The sequence below is a fragment of the Mastacembelus armatus genome, chromosome 22 (assembly GCF_900324485.2).
Source record: "Mastacembelus armatus chromosome 22, fMasArm1.2, whole genome shotgun sequence".
NCBI classification, from domain to species: Eukaryota; Metazoa; Chordata; class Actinopteri; order Synbranchiformes; family Mastacembelidae; genus Mastacembelus; species Mastacembelus armatus.
Window position 1 is genome coordinate 18,324,692 of NC_046654.1, and position 18,488 is coordinate 18,343,179.

Genomic DNA, 18,488 nt, shown 5'->3' on the forward strand with positions numbered 1-18,488 from the left:
TGAGGTCTATTGTTCTCATCTGTGTCTTTTTTTTTTTTGTCCTCTCTTCACAAAACATGCTGTCTTTTTCACACTGCAAACACACACACACACCCAAACACACACTCTGTCTCTCTCTTCTTTCTTTCCCTGCCCCCCACCCCCTGCCTGACTGCCTGTATCTACACAGAATACCAATGATGCAGTCTGCTGATAGATAGATAGGGCTACCTGTCATATGACCCTATATGTCCTGGGGCTTTACCCTGGGATGACAGCAGTCTCAGCATGCATAGACACACACACACACACACACACACACACACACACACGCACACACAAAGGCACATACATATACAAAGATACCCCTAGCCTGGCATGCTGTACCTCAGCACAGGCAACAAGGCAGACAGGCAGGCAAACAGATGCACACATAACATTGCAGGCATTCACATTTAGAGGTATGCACACACTTGGGCAAGCTAATGGGGATACACACACAGAATCACCACAGGGAAGCGAGCCAGAAAGGGAGAAAGAGAGAGACCACCCCACCACTGTACACACATGCTGTCACTCTCTCTCTTTCTGTCACACATACAGTCCTGCAGGCAAGACAGAAAAACACTGAATAGCCCCCAATTTTATATATCTCAACCACAGAGACAGACACACACAAACAGACACACACACACAAACACACACACATCTTCCTGTGGGAAGGCACCCCACGCCTTTTTCTCACACAAACACATTCGTCATTGACAAGCCTCTACACAGGCACTGGGTATCCTGTGGCACCAAAAATAGCCGCCTAATAAAATGGAACAGAAAATGTCCTCTCACTCTCTACTCAAATAGGCCCTATATTTCCAGAATGGGAGTCAAAGGCGTCAGCCAACATGAGACAGAATTTGTTTTGATTTGAATGAATCACATGGTAATTCAAAATAGCTCTCCGAAAGCCAGAGTATTCTCAGTGGTATACACACACACACACACACACACACACACACACATACAGATACAAACACACTGCTGGAGAGTACCCTCTTTCTTTCCCAAAACCTTGTCTGCACATACTTAAAAAAAACACACAAAAAAAACGGTTGTCCAAGAAAATTGATTTACTTATACTTTATTATTATTTTGTTTTTATTCAGTATCATTTTTGAGTCATTTCTAATGGTGATAGTATTTATATGAGACGAGCTTTTATTCATTTGATCATAGAATATCGGCTGTGGTAACATGGATCTCCTTCTGTTGATGGAGAGCTCAGCAGTCTAAGCCTCAGCTCCCAAGCTGTTTGTCATTCCGATAGGAAATTTGTACAAATGTTAGACTTTCTTCCCCAGTTGCCACGGTTTCATGAAATTAATCATATATTTTGACTTTTTTGAAAATAAATAGGCCAAAAGGCCACATGCCAAAAACATGGGCCATGCTGTGGTCTGAGGACCTCACACAGTTTGCTCTGTACTGTCCATGAGAAAGTTTTATAATCCAAGTGTAACAATGGCATTAAAATTCTTGCACATTTTTATATAACCATAAAATGTTTGTTACATGGCACCTGTTTGGCTGCCATAGAGCTTACGCTGGCTGGCTCTGTGCTCAGTGGGTGAATGAGTGAGAACACCACCCATAAAAGCGGCACTTATTTGAATATTACAGCTCGCACACTTCTCTTGATTCCATGACATTTTTATGAAGAGACTATGGTGATTGATCCATGCCTAGTGTCACTTAAAGACATATGCCAAACTGAAGAAAAGAAACATGCGTGGTATATATGGCACCTGTAAAAGAATTTGATTCAGAGATCTTGACAGAGTGGTACCACTGACAGCGAGCTGCGAGCTCGTTTCAATAATTATCAGTTTGGCACTTGGTGTGCCAAGTACACATGCCCACACTGAAATCCAAACTGAAGAAGCAATCATCTGCAAACAAGAACTGCAAGTATATGTAAGCGTACATGCAGACATATACTGTATGAATGGCTGTGTGTTTATGTATGTGCCTGTTTGTGTGTGTTTTGGCTCTTCCACCGCATTCGTTCCTTTCCTCCGTACTTCTCTTAACACCTGTTGTGAAATATGTATATGTGCATTTCTGGATTCTTGTCAGAAAACTTGTTATGTTGATATCTCACTGCGCATTGCAGCTACATCAAGGTGACAGCATGAGAAAAGGTGGGATGTTTTTATGCAAATGGCTGTGAGAATGAGGACAGGTCTGAATAGAGTTGAAACAAGACAAATATTCAGCATGGCATTATAGGTATGTACTGAATGTTTGAGAGCTAGGTTGCATTTCTGCATATGCCTGTGTGTGTGTGTGTGTGTGTGTGTGTGTGTGTGTGTGTGTGTGTGTGTGTGTGTGTGTGTGTATGTGTGTGTATGTGTGTGTGTACAGGCACATGGGTACAATTGCATGTGTTTCTGTGTAGCAGGGTGCACATGTGCAGTGTGAGTGGGCTCAGGTGGATTGTGAACTCGGCAGATGGACATTTGGGGCAGCTTTCCACCCTGCAGCAAAGCACATACACACGCACACACAGACACACACACATGTATATATATATATATATATATATATATATATATACTCCCACACACGCTGTAACATTAACCTTGTGTAACTCTAGCCAAGGGAAAGCCATAAAAAAACATACTCAGCACCTCAAATCACATATCGACATACCGCTCCAATATTTCAAATGTTCAACACAGGGTAAGTGAAAAGAACCATAATATTATATAAATAATATAAACATTTTGTCTGTGTCCTGAAAATACTCTAGCAAACCAAAGACTTTTCCTTTAGCAGTCAAGCATTTTCAGCACAGTGCAGTGCATTTTTATCTGGGTTAGTCAGGAAATAAGATCAAGAAATGTTATATAACACAGCAGTAAAGGGTATATGCCTAGGTCTGTTTTGAAAAATAGATTAAACTTTCTGTGCATTGTCGTTTTTGTATATTTTTACTTTCTCTGCACTTGTCTCTAATATATCATCATTACAGGAATAGAAATGCTTGCTTCATCTGGCTCTGACTGCTGCGTTTTACTACATACTGCTGGTTTAAAATGTTGAAGGTCTGGAAAGCTCACACTGCTGCTGCGGCTGCTGCTGTCATTGTTAAGTTGTTCCAGATAAGACTGTCAGCTAAATGCCTTTAACATACAGAGAGATCAAAGTTGATTCGATACATAAATGTAAATATGACCCACAGGGGGTAGCTCATTTTAGACGTTAACAGTTTCATGAACTTGTGTTGCCAAAATGTATAAATACTTGAAAAGATCATTAAAATACTTGTTGAAGGAATTGTGGCGCAAAGTACTGTAAACTGTACTTTGCGCCACAATTCCTTCAATATAATATATTTCCATATTAGCATCAGTTAAGAGGCACAGTGACTATCATGCTCTCCTTTCTAAAAAACTGTAAAAAACTGGTACATGTAGAGCCCATGTGGCAGCAAATCCTGTCAGTGCTCTTCACATGCGTACAGTGGGGAGGAAAGTATGCACAGAGCTAGATGCTTCAACACTGACATGGATGGCATTTGTCACTATGACTCCTAATGTAATATAGGCTCGCCTCCTTTCACCTCTCAGCGCCACTGTTTGCTAAAAGTCTCTCTCTCTTCACAGACTTGTCTTTCCATCCCAGCTGGGGGATGGAGGGATGAAGGGATGGGTGGGTGGCAGGGGGGATGTAGATGGAGCTGCTCTCTCCCAGAGGAGCCTCTTCTGCCAGTCCAGTGCCACAGATCAACAGTCAGCCAGCCAGCCGTGCACTGACCTCATCCCTCTTTCCCTCACCCTCTATTTCTGCCTCCCTGCATCTCGCTCTGCCTCTCTGCCAGAGGCACTTGCTGTCCCCGTGTCTCCTTCCCACGCCAACTGCCTGTCCTGCTACCAATGGTGCATGACTGTCTGGCAACCTCTCTGCCTGCCTGCCTGTCTGCTGCTCTGCATGCCTGTCTTTCTTCCAGCTAGTGTATCCAGTAGTTCCCCAAGTCCTCCATTCTGTCTGCTTTTGTGCCTGCCTTTCCATCTGTCTGTCTGCCTGCCAGCTACTCTTTCTAGCCAGTACCTCTTTGCCGGAAAGCAGCCAGGCTGTCAACCCTCTGCCAATCTGCCTGACTATCTGCCTGACTATTCGTCATCTGTTTGTGTCTCCATTTGTTTGCCTACTCGTCTGTCTGCCTGTTTACCTGTCTGCATGTCCATCTGCCTGTTATCTGTTTATTTGCTTGTCTTACTGAATATCAGTCTGCATTGAGGTGCTTTGCAAATGGCAAGCATGAACCTCTAACCCAGTGCTGTAGTAGCTGGTACTTACTTCAATTTCCAAAAGATTTACTGACAGGAAAAATGATTGGTGTTATGAATGGAGCCCAAATCTCATCTCTTCACATTTTCTCGGTTTGACATTACATGACTTTTTCACACTCAACACACACTTTGAAACCTTATATTAAAAAGGTGTTTAGGCACAAATAGAAAATGACTGGTGACTAATGTTCATATATGACTGAGAGGTTGCAGCAATGTCACCAAATGCGTCTTTGGTATTTGCTTGATCTTACTGTCTACTAATCCTGTATTCACAATTGGCATATAAATGCCACCTTGGCGTGCACAATGAGAAGCAGGTTTTCCAGGACCAAAAGCTCTACAGTACATATCAGGGAATGATGCACCACAATTTATGAGGGTTTCTTTCTTGGCAGACAATGTCTGCTCATTCACTGCCTTTCCAAAAAAGATGCCCGAAGCACTCCCCTGTCTTTAGAAGCTTAGTCATCAAGCCAGCTTCCTGCTAATCTCATTCACAGCTCTTCGTGGCTTTAAAAAACAGCTCTCCTCTCTTTTCTTACTATCCCCTCTGTCTCTTTCTCCACAAAGTATTGTTTTCTCAACAGCAAAGCGAGAGAGCGTTTGACTGGCTCCTCTCAACCAAAGGCTGCAGTGCATGCTTGCTTGGCAGTCAAGGACAACTCTAATAGAAGTAGAACAAAAGAAATGGGGGAGGGAGAGAGGGAAAGAGACCAGTGGAGAAAAACAAGCATGCTGTGGTGCAAGGGTCTTTGAAATTATACATATTGTCAAATGATGATAGTGTGTAATTCCCTTTTCAGCGGCGCTGACTTTTGCCCTGCACCACTGTCCACAGGTGGAAAGTAAGAAATAAAAGGAAATTTCAGTCTACTTCAATTTCACATATTGCACAGCTCAATAGACAGCTTTCAACAAGCAACTCTTTTTCCACAGGCATTGAGCCTATATAGATTCTAGTCATTAAACTACATATGTATGGTCAACATTTTCAAGAACACATCTACATAGTTCCCTGTGAGCCAAAATAGGAATAAGCGGGTACAGATGATGTACGGACGGACATAGTCTCCTGTCTTCTTCTTGTGCATTAATCTCTTCTTTAATATATTTATAAGTTTAACTCATATCACATATATCAATATATCCTTGGTGAATTTTGTTATATTTGTCTGCATTTAACATAAAATATTTAAAAAATTGAGCATTTCTGACACCTCAGTACGTGTCTGTGTTTACAGCCACTCCCACATAAAGCATATAGCTTGCGCTGGGCATATTTAAATGCCTCTGCAGCTAGATAGCTAATCCCTGTTGTGGACTGGCCCAGTTAGTGGTTCTCAGCTTTTGGAAGGGAACGTGGTGGGAGGGGGATGTGGGTATCTCTGTTTATAATGGTAAACCCAGCGCATGTTTCTGCTGTGCTGATAGATGCTATCTGTGTCAGCCTTTGTTTTTTCCTCTCTCTCCTCCCTCATCATCCTTCATGAGCCCTGTTTATTCCTACAGTCAGTCTCCTGCTTCCTTTCTCACATTCTTATTCCCTGTCTTTTTTCTTCATCTCTACTGCTCTTTTGTCTTCTTCTCCTTCTTCTTTGTATCTGGTGCCCAGATGCAAAGAAGGCAGCTGTGTTGTGCTTTAAAGTGTGCCTGGTTAAAACCACTGTCTGGCATCTGCTGTTGGCAAAAATAATAACCAACCCCCACTATAGGCATCCATCTCTGTCTCTCTCGTTCTTAGTCTCTTTTGCCATCTCTCTGACTTCTAACCCACTGAAATGAGATGAATGACAACTGGCGTCCTTTTTGGGAGGAAAGGGCTAACTAACTACCCAGCTCCTCTTCCCGTAAGCACACTAATAACAACCAATTACTGAACTCTACATGAACATGTACAAGAAAAGAATGGAAGAATAAAAAAGGCCCTCTCTATGTTAGTCAGGGCTTGTTAGCCCAGAGGTAAACAGCTAGCCAGCTGGCTAACTAGTTTCTAAACAAGCATAGCCCAAATGAGCTCCCTACAGATTTGTAATGCTAATGTTTGTAAGACATGAACTAGAAATCTCCTGATCAAGCTAACAAGCACAATGTGCATGGGTGGTTATCTGGCAGCTCATCTCATAACTGTCAACAAAGAGAATGACAGTATAGCCAGCTAGCAAGGGATCTCATTTAAGCCAAGTAATCAGACACAGTGGTGCTTTGTGCTAAGGTGGAGCCCTCCTGAGACCAAAGCTTCCGAGGCGAGTGTCATCTGACTCTGCCAGGGAAGATGCACCCAAACACGGGGGCTGAGGGAGACAGAGGCAGACTGGGGGAGCTGGGGCTGTAATTAGTTGGACTGAACCTGACGCCCACACACCCCAAATGAAACACCATCCATCCCTATTACCCCTGAACATGCAGTAGGCTCCTGGGCTCCACTGGTACATAGCTATATACACAGGTGCAGGGGAGGGAGAGAGGGAAAAGAGACCAGTGGAAAAGAGATTGCTGTTGTATTGTATTTGAGGAAAATGTATGTCAAAAGGAGTGCAAGATTGTCCTCAAACAACAATGAATGATTGATTTTTTTGCACTAAACACTGCTTTGTTACTCTTTCGTTATATTTACATATACGTAATCAGGCTCATACGATTGGTGAATCTCTCTACCCATGAGACTCTATGTTTTTCACCTACCCATTTAGTGGATGGAACTTCTGTAGGTCTAAAGATTTGACAAATATTTTTTTAATGCCCAGCCAAAACATGAAATTAAAAAAGATATAGCACTATAATTTCTACCGTGGACCAAAATAGAAACCAAAAATCATTAACTAGCACAGTACAGAAAAATAGCCAGCTATCTCAACTGCAGAGCCTCTCTCTCAATCTCCCCTGGTCCGCAAGAGCAGAACACACTGGTGCGCTGGCTTTTGACCACGGCAATTTTAATCAGTCTTTTTCACACTTCATTGGGAATTCATGCCGCCTTCCCCCTTCAAACATTGTTTGGGAGAGTTATCAGCGGCAGGCAGCATATCCGGTAATTATACATGCAAGTTAACGCTGGGAGCTGGGCTGAATATTTCAGCCAAAGGCATGTGCTGCTGAGAGGCACTGGAGGGTACAGCTGCTTCATAATGCTGGGTCTGTGGTAGCCATGATTGAAGGAAGGTGTCTGAGAGTTGCATCCAGAAAGTAATTGTTTGCTAGATGCGATGTAAAGTGGGCTGAGATGTTACGTTTAAGGCAATTTTGATTTTTGTTACAATGAACTATTTTGGCAAAGGTGTCCTTTAATGTAAATCCGTCCCATTAATTAAAGCAGATTGCTGTGTAACAGATATAAAGACACAGCAGATGAAGAGTGTGAGTGTTTGGGCACATTGCATATTTGAATGTGCTGCAAAGGCATGGTGCAAACACTACTAGAGACTAGATCGCTAAAAATTTTGATGCTTCAATGTGTTTGTTTACTGTGTGACTAAGAGGCCAGCTGTTAATAGGGTCTGAACACACAGCCAGACAAAAACTACACACACACCATACACACTGAAACCACCAGTCAGACACTAGAGGGTCCTCTGGGGAACACAGCATCAGAGGCATAACAGTGACTCATCCAAATGGTCACGGAACACACAAGCACACATATCCTGCCATGGCAGCCAGGCTGTCACATAGCATCACCACCAAGCCTACGGAGTATTCATGACAGGTGTGGCCCACCAGTCATGCACACACACATAAACACACACACACACACACACACACAAAACAGCCAGCCACATTCAACTCCACGCCTGTACATGTTATAATGTAGCCCATTGTTAAAGACATTTTGATTGTCCTTACAACTTCAAAGAGGTGTTTGAGGGTTCAGACTTGGTTTAGGGTTGAGGTTAGAATCAGGTTTAGCTTAGAGTTAGCGTCGGGCATTAAGTAGTGACAGGGTTAGTGTAAGGAACTACAGAACATCAATAAGTGTCCACACAACTCTATATAAATGTGTGTGTGCATTAAACTAAGAGAGATGAACTAAATGATGAGAGCCTGTATGTTTTTTTAGAGTACATGCATGCATCTCTTTACCGTCTGTGTATGTGTTGTTGAGTGTATCTACATGTGTACAGTAGTTTGTGTGTACGCTCACATCAAGGCCAGTCTATGCAGTGCTAGTAAATAGGAGTGCTGCTGCAGCTGTGAATACTGTGTAGAGAGGCACGGAGACAGCTCCAGCAGTGCAGAAAAATCAATAATATTATAATACAGAGCCTGACTTATTCTCTCTATGGTGTGTGGGTTGTACAGTAAAAAGCCATATGCCTGTGGATGTTTGATGTGTGTTTATGTACTTTTCACAGTGGGAAAAGCCTTTTTGGGTGGGCACCTGGTGTATTAGAGGCACTTACACTGACTTCTATACACTGAGTTCTGTACAGATACACAACATTATATATACAGCATATGTGTGTGTAGGAGTGAAACAGATGAAACCTGTACTTTGTGAGTGAATTACTGCAAATGCATATCTATGAATGATCATTTCAGAATGGAGCACTCTTGACTCACAAGATAAGCAGGGCTACAGTTACCATATAAACAGGAAGCATGGCAAAGCAGCACACAGCATGTGTCACCAAAACTAAGAGACCTGCATATCTTGAACACTGCATAGGCTGTAAAGACTGTCTGAAAGAGCTTTCTACCTGTATCACTACTTAATCCTAATTACAAAGCCATATGTTTGGAGTGTGAAACAAATAGTCTTATTGTTATTAGGGGAGTACGCAAAACACACGCAGGCACGTGTGATGCAGTCAGACATTCAGACAGATGGACAAACACTCTCATACATGAATGCAGGCATCCACACACAAACAATAGCCACCCACACCCGCAAACATTAATGCACTTTCAGAGCACACACACACACACATATACAACCCACTCTCTTGCCTCTAAGCAGTCTAGTCCAGTTACTACAAAGCCCACCAAGAGCTCTTTGCAGATCAAATAATCATGCCTTCCATCTGTTTCCATTTCTCTACATTAGCTTTGTGAAGGCGCCCTACAGACCCTGTTATGAAGCGCTGCAGCCATGGGTAAAATAATGATTCCTCTCTCAACCCCCTACTCCTCATTATCTCCCTCCAAAGCCAATTCAATGCCAGGGAGTAGATATGGTCCAATTGCATGTACAGTCCTTATACTGTTCTGTAATGCCACCTCACTGTGACATTATGCAGGGCTTGCAATGTGCAATGCAATTTTTATAGTTGATATGAATAGTTTTGATGTTGTTATGGTATGAAATAGAGATAATAGTATAGGCTATATCTGAAATACATCATCCTGAATCCGTTTGATTTTGCCCTGTTACCTTTGCAGTTTTACCATGAATCCATTTCACATTGATTATGTAATCTAGACTAAGAACATAGCCTACTGTATTTAATATTAACTTGATCAACCAAGTCAAGTTTACACTCAGAATTGACATGTTCACTAAATATACAAGAGTGTGCAAACTGAGGAATGAAACTGAATCAGTGAAATTTATTATACAGGTATCACTATCCAATGAGGTGGGAAGCTTATATTCACTGAGAGTATGTGCCATCTTGCCATTGAGCTTTGGAAGGGGGAGGATGTTTGGTCCCTGTTATGCAAGATGGAAATGAGTTTGCCATGCTATGCTGTAGCCAAGCTATTTTGGAACGACTCGCATCAGAAAACGCTGGGCCGAGCAGGAAAATTAGGTCACTTACACGAGCAGGCCAATGCCTTATATTAGGAAGCGAGCAGCAGCAAGAGTAAAAAAACTAAAACATGTGGTGCTATTTATTCAGGGCAGGGGCTACACAGATTTGAGTAAAATGAATGTGAATCAGGACCTTAACACAGGCAAAGCAAAGACACATTTTAACAGAGACCTGGCAATGACCTGAATACATTGCAGCAATGTAAGGGAAGTGAGCATCCAACTTTAAGAGCACAGCTTCAAATTTCTCCTGCATCTTGTAGCAGATCACACCACACACTGTGGCTTGCTTGTCTCTATGCAGAGACCGATGCTGACACAGAGTGTCTGATTTATTATGCATGGGACTGTGGGGCACAATTGGTGAGGGGGAATGAGAAACAATGACATCCTCCTTGTTAACAGTAAATATGTGATCCATCCCCCTCGTTAACTGCTGAACTGAGATGAAAAAGTGAAGGCAAAACTTACACTCCTCACTATCTCCATCCCCCTTTCTCAGTTGTATTTCAACTAACCAGCCACTAGGACAGGTAAAATCCTGTTATTCAGGCCAGGATAACAATGAAACAGAGCTGCGCTGCCATCAGAGTCACAGAAAAAATACAGACAGCGAAGCAACATACATGATTTTAGGAAGACAAAAAGATAAAGGAGGGTCCAGCGAATGTGTTCAGGAAGAGGACAGACAGAGACGGGCTATGGTAAAGGAAGTTACAGAGGGAGCAGAGGAAGGACAGACAGGGAGATGGTACGTGTGTGTTAGGGGGAGTTAGTAGAAAGGCCTGGAGGTGTCCCGTCAGCAGTTTCAGGGGGCTGTGTCCGAGGAGGTCTCCCGGTGGCAGGTGGATATGCCCTAGTTTAAGGTGCAGTGTCTCTGTCTAGTAATACACTCACTTTCACTTACTGTACAAGCACACACACAAAGATGTACAGGAGCAGAAAGCATGTAAACAAATACACATGATGTTCACCCTTTCCTAATTATTCAACACTTCCAGAGGTGCTACCTTGCTTAGCCAAAGCACACATGGATAACCCCTTAGCTTTTATAGTTCCTTTTAAAATATAGTTATTACATATAGTCAAAAGCTATATTTATTGTTTAGCGTACAATTATTATGAATGTAAATATCAATATTTAAATTGCATTTTTTGTTAAAAACAGGATGCTTACTTTCACTTCTAGATGGCTTCAAATCTCACTCTACTTCTTGTAATTCCCAAAAAGTAGAAACAAAATTTGTTTATCTATGACAGCACTGGGAGGCTGCAATCTCTTGTATGAGATGGATTTATTGATAGTTAAGATGTAGTGTGGCAAAATGTCACACTGCAACTAGGTGCCAAAAAAACAAGACTCCAAAACATAATGATCAGTCTAACTCAAATGTGCACAACCCAAAGACAGATTATCTAAACTAAAATGGTCTTTCCAATTCAAAGAACTGTTTTGACACCCTAAAAAACAAGCAAATCAAAACTGAGGGTGCTCGGATTGTTGTCTGACACAATCTTTTCTGCATCTGCGTTTGATTTTCTGAGCTAGTCAAAGCAAGCCATAAGCTCTAAGTGGTCAAAATTGAATCCCAATCATTGTTCCCCAAACAAAAGCTGTATGTGCACAAAACAAAGCTATTGATCTGCACTGTGTTTTCCTTGGAGTATGTGTGTGTGTGTGTGTGTGTGTGTCAATATTTATGCATCTCTATCTGTCTAACTGTTGCAAATGTTTGCCTCAACTTGCATATTTGCATGCAAGTGTACGCATATGCCTGCCTGCATTTGCACATTTGGTGCTGCACATGTGTTTTAGTGTGTGCGTTCGATGAGCCATCAGTCCTAAAGAGGGGCTGTGCTGCTGTCATGCAATGACACCTCTCATTTGCTGCTGTCCTGTGAAGCAGAGCTGAAGGCAGAGGTCAGGCCACCCTCACAGAGACACTGCTACTCAGAGCGCATCATGTCTGCCTTCCCTGCCTCTTGACGCTGTAGTGCAGGCCTCAGCACATCACGCTCATGCATAAAACAACACCATGCGTGCACATTTATTTGCATACAAACACATACAAGAAACTCATCCTTCCTTAAACTCCATCCATTAGCTGCAATTATCTCAATTTGAATTAAGTTTAATTCTTCTAAACCATCCTTCGATCGTAGTTATCGACTACATACCAATAGTTACAGAAAAAAAAGATATGATCACAAAAGTTAGGTTTCAGTGTCTATAGCAATAACAATGTTTTGGGCACTGATTGAAACAATACAATGTAGTCTTTAGTTAGCAGTGCATACAGTTCTGGATTTGTATTCATTCAGTCTTGCACATCAGTGCCTCTATAGAATGAGAGGATCAGGATGAAGCCTATCATATATGAGACCTGTAATATGCTTTCTATATACAACACTACACTCATCTCTTCTCTCCATACCTCCAGTCTCCCCCCTCTTTACTCCTGTAGGCCGTCCATTTGTCTCGACCGGTGTCACATGCCGTCATCAATTACCCATTAGACAGTGTAATATTCGCCCAATATTGCCGGCGTGTGACTGTGAGATTTTAGAGTGATCAAAACCGACAAATCTGATTTAAAGAGCTAGCATAAATAAGGAGATTGTGCCCTCCCTGATTGCCCTGTTGAATAATGGATGCCTGTTTGGTAATCATTTTCCAATATCACACCACTTTCCCTTAGACTGGCCTAGCAAACTCCCTTTTTCTTGTCTATTCTTTTCTGTTCGGCCTACTTTTCTTTTGAGGTTTTGTTTTCTTTTTCTCACTTGAGCCTTATTTATATTTTTCTGAGATTTCCTCCTGTGAACTTTGGCTAACAGTCCCCTCGAACAACTTAACAGTGATGGTACAAGTTGTGTATAGGTCAGTACTAAAGAGGTTGTTGTTGTGATTGGAATATAACCTTTTCTGAATCATTTCACGTTCATTATTGCTTAGAGAAACAAAAAGTAACAGTAACACATGAATATCAGAGCTCATTCAGTTTGTAAATGATTATATAACTAAGCAAGGTGACCTGAAAGTGGACGTCTCGATAAAGAAGCTGTACATTTGTTTTTACAGTAACACTGTTAATACAGCATGGGGTCAGCTTTCAGCAACACTATGCTTGGCCCAAATAAAAACAACCCCATGATTACAAGTTCTTTACCAAATTGTTTATGAGCCAACACATTTCCATCACACTGATATTTCTGAACTAAAAATCCTTATTCATATTTTCCATGTTTTAGCAAGAATCTCTTAGAAAGTTTATCATACCTGCCCAGCCTTGTGTAAGTGACATATTAGGCGAATGGTTCAGTCTCTGTATTTAGTTACTTAGTGGAGAATGTGAGGTCTAACTTACTAAATGAGCTAGAATTAGAATTCTGGTAGGTTGTAGGTATAGAAAACATTATACACGAGGTTTAGCACGGGGTACAAAATGCTAAAATGTCTGCTTCCCTTTCTATCATAGATTGCCTACACTTACTTCAAACCATACTAAATATATTAGTAAAACTAATTGTAATTTCATCACCATAGCAAAAGCCGTCTCAAGGTCAGTGCATTGATGATATTGTAGCTGTGCTTTAAACAGCTGTTCCTGCACTCTTTGTAATGTTCTTCAAGGCACAATTTTGCCTCTAATGGGAAAAGGCCAAACCAGGTTATGAAAATCCTTATTTACAGCTAGCTGCCTGGCTGTGTGAAGTAGGTCACAGCAGCTCTTGGAATGGAACAAACCTCGCTCACATCATTTAGTACTTTTCTTTTGAATGCTTTCTGCCTTACAATGGCACCAGAGGGAACGACAAACACACTGTTTTCACTCCTCCTTAGCAAGAGTGTCTTGACTCTACAGTCAAAAATGTGTCTGTACCCTGTGGGAAAGTCCACCTTTTACTCAACAAAACAACAAATATAGACAACAACATCCACTCTAAAGTCAGTTTGGGTGGGAGGCATAAGTTTAGCTATTAACACTATTAGGAACATTCCAGGAGTTATATTTTCAGCATATCCCCTAGGATATGGTTTACCAAAGAACCCGCATTGCCTTGGTCTCAAAGGTAACAGGTCAGGCAAGCTAATATACTGCAATGCTAACCTACTCTGGCACTTCATAGTATTATGATACACTCAGATATTTGCAACTTATAGAACACAAGACATCAGATGTGCTGGATGGGTGTGGTGCCTGGGTTTCAGGTGAAACTTGGGGTCCTTTGGAGTGATGGATGCCTGTGGAAGGCTGTTATGCCACAAGGTGAAAATGTCCATTAATCAACCCCACTTCCTCTACTGCCATGGCTTTCCCATTACCAGCACACTCCAAGCAGCATGATTGGTTTTTAATTGGCCTGCCCACTAGGAGATAGATCATGTTTTCCCTGAGGAAAGGCACAGAGATGTGTGTATGGTGGGTGGCACCTATGTTATCTCTGAAGGGATACCCAGATCAAAATTCCTCATATGTACCTATCTTACAAAAGTGAAGAACAACGAGAGCTAAACAGTATCCTGTCACATGACTTTGTGGCTAATTCTAATTTCAGTGGTGATGTAACATTAATTCATTATCTACACCTGCTTATGCCTAATCAGGGTCCCAGGGATCAGCTGGAGCCTATCCCAGCTCTCTTTGGGTGAAAGGCAGGGGTCCACCCGGGACAGGTCACCAGTCCATCACAGGGCCACATAGAGACAAACAACCTCACACACTCACACTCACTCCTATGGGCAATTTAGAGTCACCAATCAACCTGACATACATGTTTTTGGACTGTGGGAGGAAACCAGAGTACCTGGAGAAAACCCACACAAGCTCAGGGAGAACATGCAAACTCCACACAGAAAGGCCCCTGATGGGTTTCAAACCAGGAAACTTCTTGATGTGAGGCAACAGTGCTAACCACTAAACCAACGTGCTACCCAGTGATGCAACATCTTCTAATTAATTGGTAAATGTACATATGATATCGAATACCGCATATCTGGTAACCACAGCTTAAAGTGTTTTTATAAAAATGACTCGTCATCCTCTATAACTGTGATTTAAAGCAACACTATGTAGTTTTTTTTTTTTATCTTAAAATAATATCTCTAAAATTATTTTAGTGATAGAACAACTGTTAACTGGATGATTTCTACCACCGATGTAGCCCGAGGGGGCTCGCATCGGCTGCAACAGCACTATGCGACTTTCATGATCGGGTAGGATCACTCAGCTCCGCCCATCGGCCACCCATTTTCTTGGTTCCTCTGACAAAACCTATACCGTGAGCATAGTGTTGCTTTAAGACTAACAGTCTGCTTTAAAAGGATGAAAGCATTCCATTTTATTGATTTACTATATACAGTATACAGTGAAAATGTAAGAACACAAAACTGTTTAGTTTACGAGGTCATTCACAAGAGAGTAATTTAATTATGTCAGCTTTTCCAAAAAAGCACAGTTGTCACTGCAGTATCTGAAATTGTGTTTTAGTAATTGCATTAACCTTTACAATGAATAATTTTTTTTTTGAGTAGTTTCACCTTGTCCCTGTCAGGACCATAGTATTTTAGTTAATAAATACAGCAGTACCAAGGTAGGTTTTCCAGTGGCTGCTACAAGTCATGAATTTGGGTGATGAATATACCATAATTAATAGTCTGTAGCCAGAAGCATAGCAACGATGCATGTGTGAAGGACATGACAGCAGCCACATCTTCTACTGAGTAGATGTCAGTATTGACATTGTGTCTACTCAAATAGATCACTGAGGCTGACTGGAAGAACACATTGATTCCCTATGCTATCTTCACACAGGTTCATGAGGACATGTTCACAATACAACTGCAGACTCATCCTTCTTCTACAAGTTAGGAAGAATAAAAAAAAAAAAAAACATCAAATTTGTGACAAAATCTTTAAATTAATCCCAGATGCTGCCTGATTGATTTGTGCTGTGCTATGATTCAGCCTAAGGATAGACAACACATAACATCTTCATGATGTGAGCAAATTTACCACAAGCCAGCAACTCTATGGTAGGGGCAACACAGTCTTATGTCAAGGGCAGGCTAAGTTAGAAGGCCAGCCTCTAAACCCTCCTTAGCCTTCACCATAGGAAGAGAAGGTGAGCTTCTCTGTGTTGGGGAGATACAGTAGGTTTTTGGTGTGGAGCCGAAGGTAGCAAACTCTACTGGGAGCTGCATGCACTAAAGCAGATACTGCAGACAGGAGTTATTTTGAGAGAATGGACAGTCTCTAGGTGTGTGCAGGGATGGAATTCAAGGGTAAATTAATTGATTACCAGTTTTTTAGTGGAATGCAATTTACTATTTTTGTCTCAGTTTTTGCCAATCTAATATTTTACTAAACTGGCATTATGTTGCTTGTGTATGTTTTATTTCTGTTTTTACTGACTTCTCCTTCCAGTCTGGAATGCATTTATTCAGGCTTTTATAACAGCAGATGTACTTGATCGTATCCCCTCCATGCAGGCAGTTAAATCAATGGATAAGCGTTATGAGTGCAGCAACAAGGATATGGTCCCTCACTGGTTTCACATCCAAATCTTAATCTAATTTTTAAATTTTTAGTTTTTTGTTTTCATTTTGTTAAATGAAAGACCTCAACCCTGCTTGTTTTGAGCTGCAGGTTTCACTCATACACACACATGTATATATCTTCAAATATGTGTTTAAATATATTGTAATATTGTATTATCAAAAATTAATGGTTACAATACAATATTAATGCACTAATGCAGAGACTGTCCAGAATAGCACGTACATGTGTGTTCCAGCCAATCAACTTGGAGGCTAATATTAGCATGTGGCTACCCCATCCACCCTCTGAACCCACCACTGCTGGATGCATGCAGGCTATCCCTAGGAGACCTTTTATTGCTCATTCATTAGGTTGCTTAGGTGTAGGGGACATACAGTATCTCCCACACAGGGCTGGAGTAAAAACTGCCGCCCATTCAACTTTCCAGATTCAAAAATACACAAGAATGTACTGAGCACAGAGGCAGAAAAAAAAGCTGTCACAGATTATAGAGCCAAAGTACAGTGCATCAGTACATTTCTTATGACCTTATGGTCCATATTCAACAAACCAATCAACACCCAATTTCCTCTCGCCTGTAGCTTTGACTAGACTGTTATGATTAGGAGTGGCTAGGTTCTTCTACTTTCATACCTGAGAGAGGGAAAAATGAGTGTGTGTGTGTGTGTGTATGTGAGAGAATGTGAAACAGCAAGACAGAGATGGTGGGAAGGCGGGGGGGGGGGGGGGGGGGGGGGGGGGGGCTACAATGTTGGTCTCAGTAAGACCTGTGTAGCGTGCTTTCCCTCTATAATTTAATCACATTCAGCTGTCTCCCTGTCCCAGGCTCGCTCAGCAAAGCACATCAGGCACCAGGGTGGCACAGACACATGCACACACGCACAAAGTCACACACATTCTTGACACACCATGTCTAGCCCTAACAGGCAAGACATTTGCTTCCTCTTCTAGCTAGGGAACATCCCAAAGAACATAGCTTCAGCTCATATTAGGCAGCTTGTCCTGACTGTCATAAGATGCAGGGCACTGGAGAAATTATATAAAGTGCAAGAGATCACTATGCTTACAGTGTGACAGAACCTGTAGTCAAACCATAAACTATGAAGGTGAAAACAACCATGGCTTTAACAGTTTACAATACAATTCAGACTAAATCTATAACTAAAGCATAATGACAAAAATAGTTTGTGATAAGACTGTAACTGTACCTACATTCAGTAGGTTGATTTCTTAAAAAAAATGTTCTTGGCATGAGAAACGTGCTGTTACCATCCTTTGCTCTATCCCCAGATGTCACAAAACATTGTCTACATAATTTGTTGACATGAGAAACATTCGTTCTGACACACTTTGGGCAAGGGAGAGCAGACACAAGTAGCTCACTATGTATCAGATCTTTGTTTGTCTTGACAGAATGAAACATGTTGCAGTGCATCTGCCTTCTGATTTGCGTATACAGTATATGCCACCCACGGGAGCACACACAGGCGCACACAAAAACATCTGCACTGTCTTTTCTTATGCGCAAACTGGAAAAATATTGTGTGTAGAATAAAATACAGACCTACGAGACTAGTACACATGGTTGTTATGATTTATATCTCCAACTATTTCCAACTCAAGTGAAAAGTTTACTGAAGTTCTACTGGATTCAAACTCTCTTCAAACTTCACTCTCTCCTGTCCCTCCTTCAATCTCCTGCCTGTCTGATTCCACTACATCTATTGTTTTCTGGCAGTCACAGTGCCCACCTGCTGTCCTCGCCACTTTCCAGACTTCAGCAACAGCAAACTGAAAATTATAATCAGTTATAATAGCAATAATATATATTTATATATATAT

At 41.6% G+C, this 18,488-nt stretch overlaps 1 protein-coding gene across 1 annotated transcript in view; it reads right to left on the reverse strand.

Moving 5' to 3' along the window:
• Positions 1 to 18,488, reverse strand: part of myt1lb (myelin transcription factor 1-like, b) — a 117,001-nt gene that overhangs the window by 67,686 nt on the left and 30,827 nt on the right. The gene's annotated exons all lie outside the window — the stretch shown is intronic.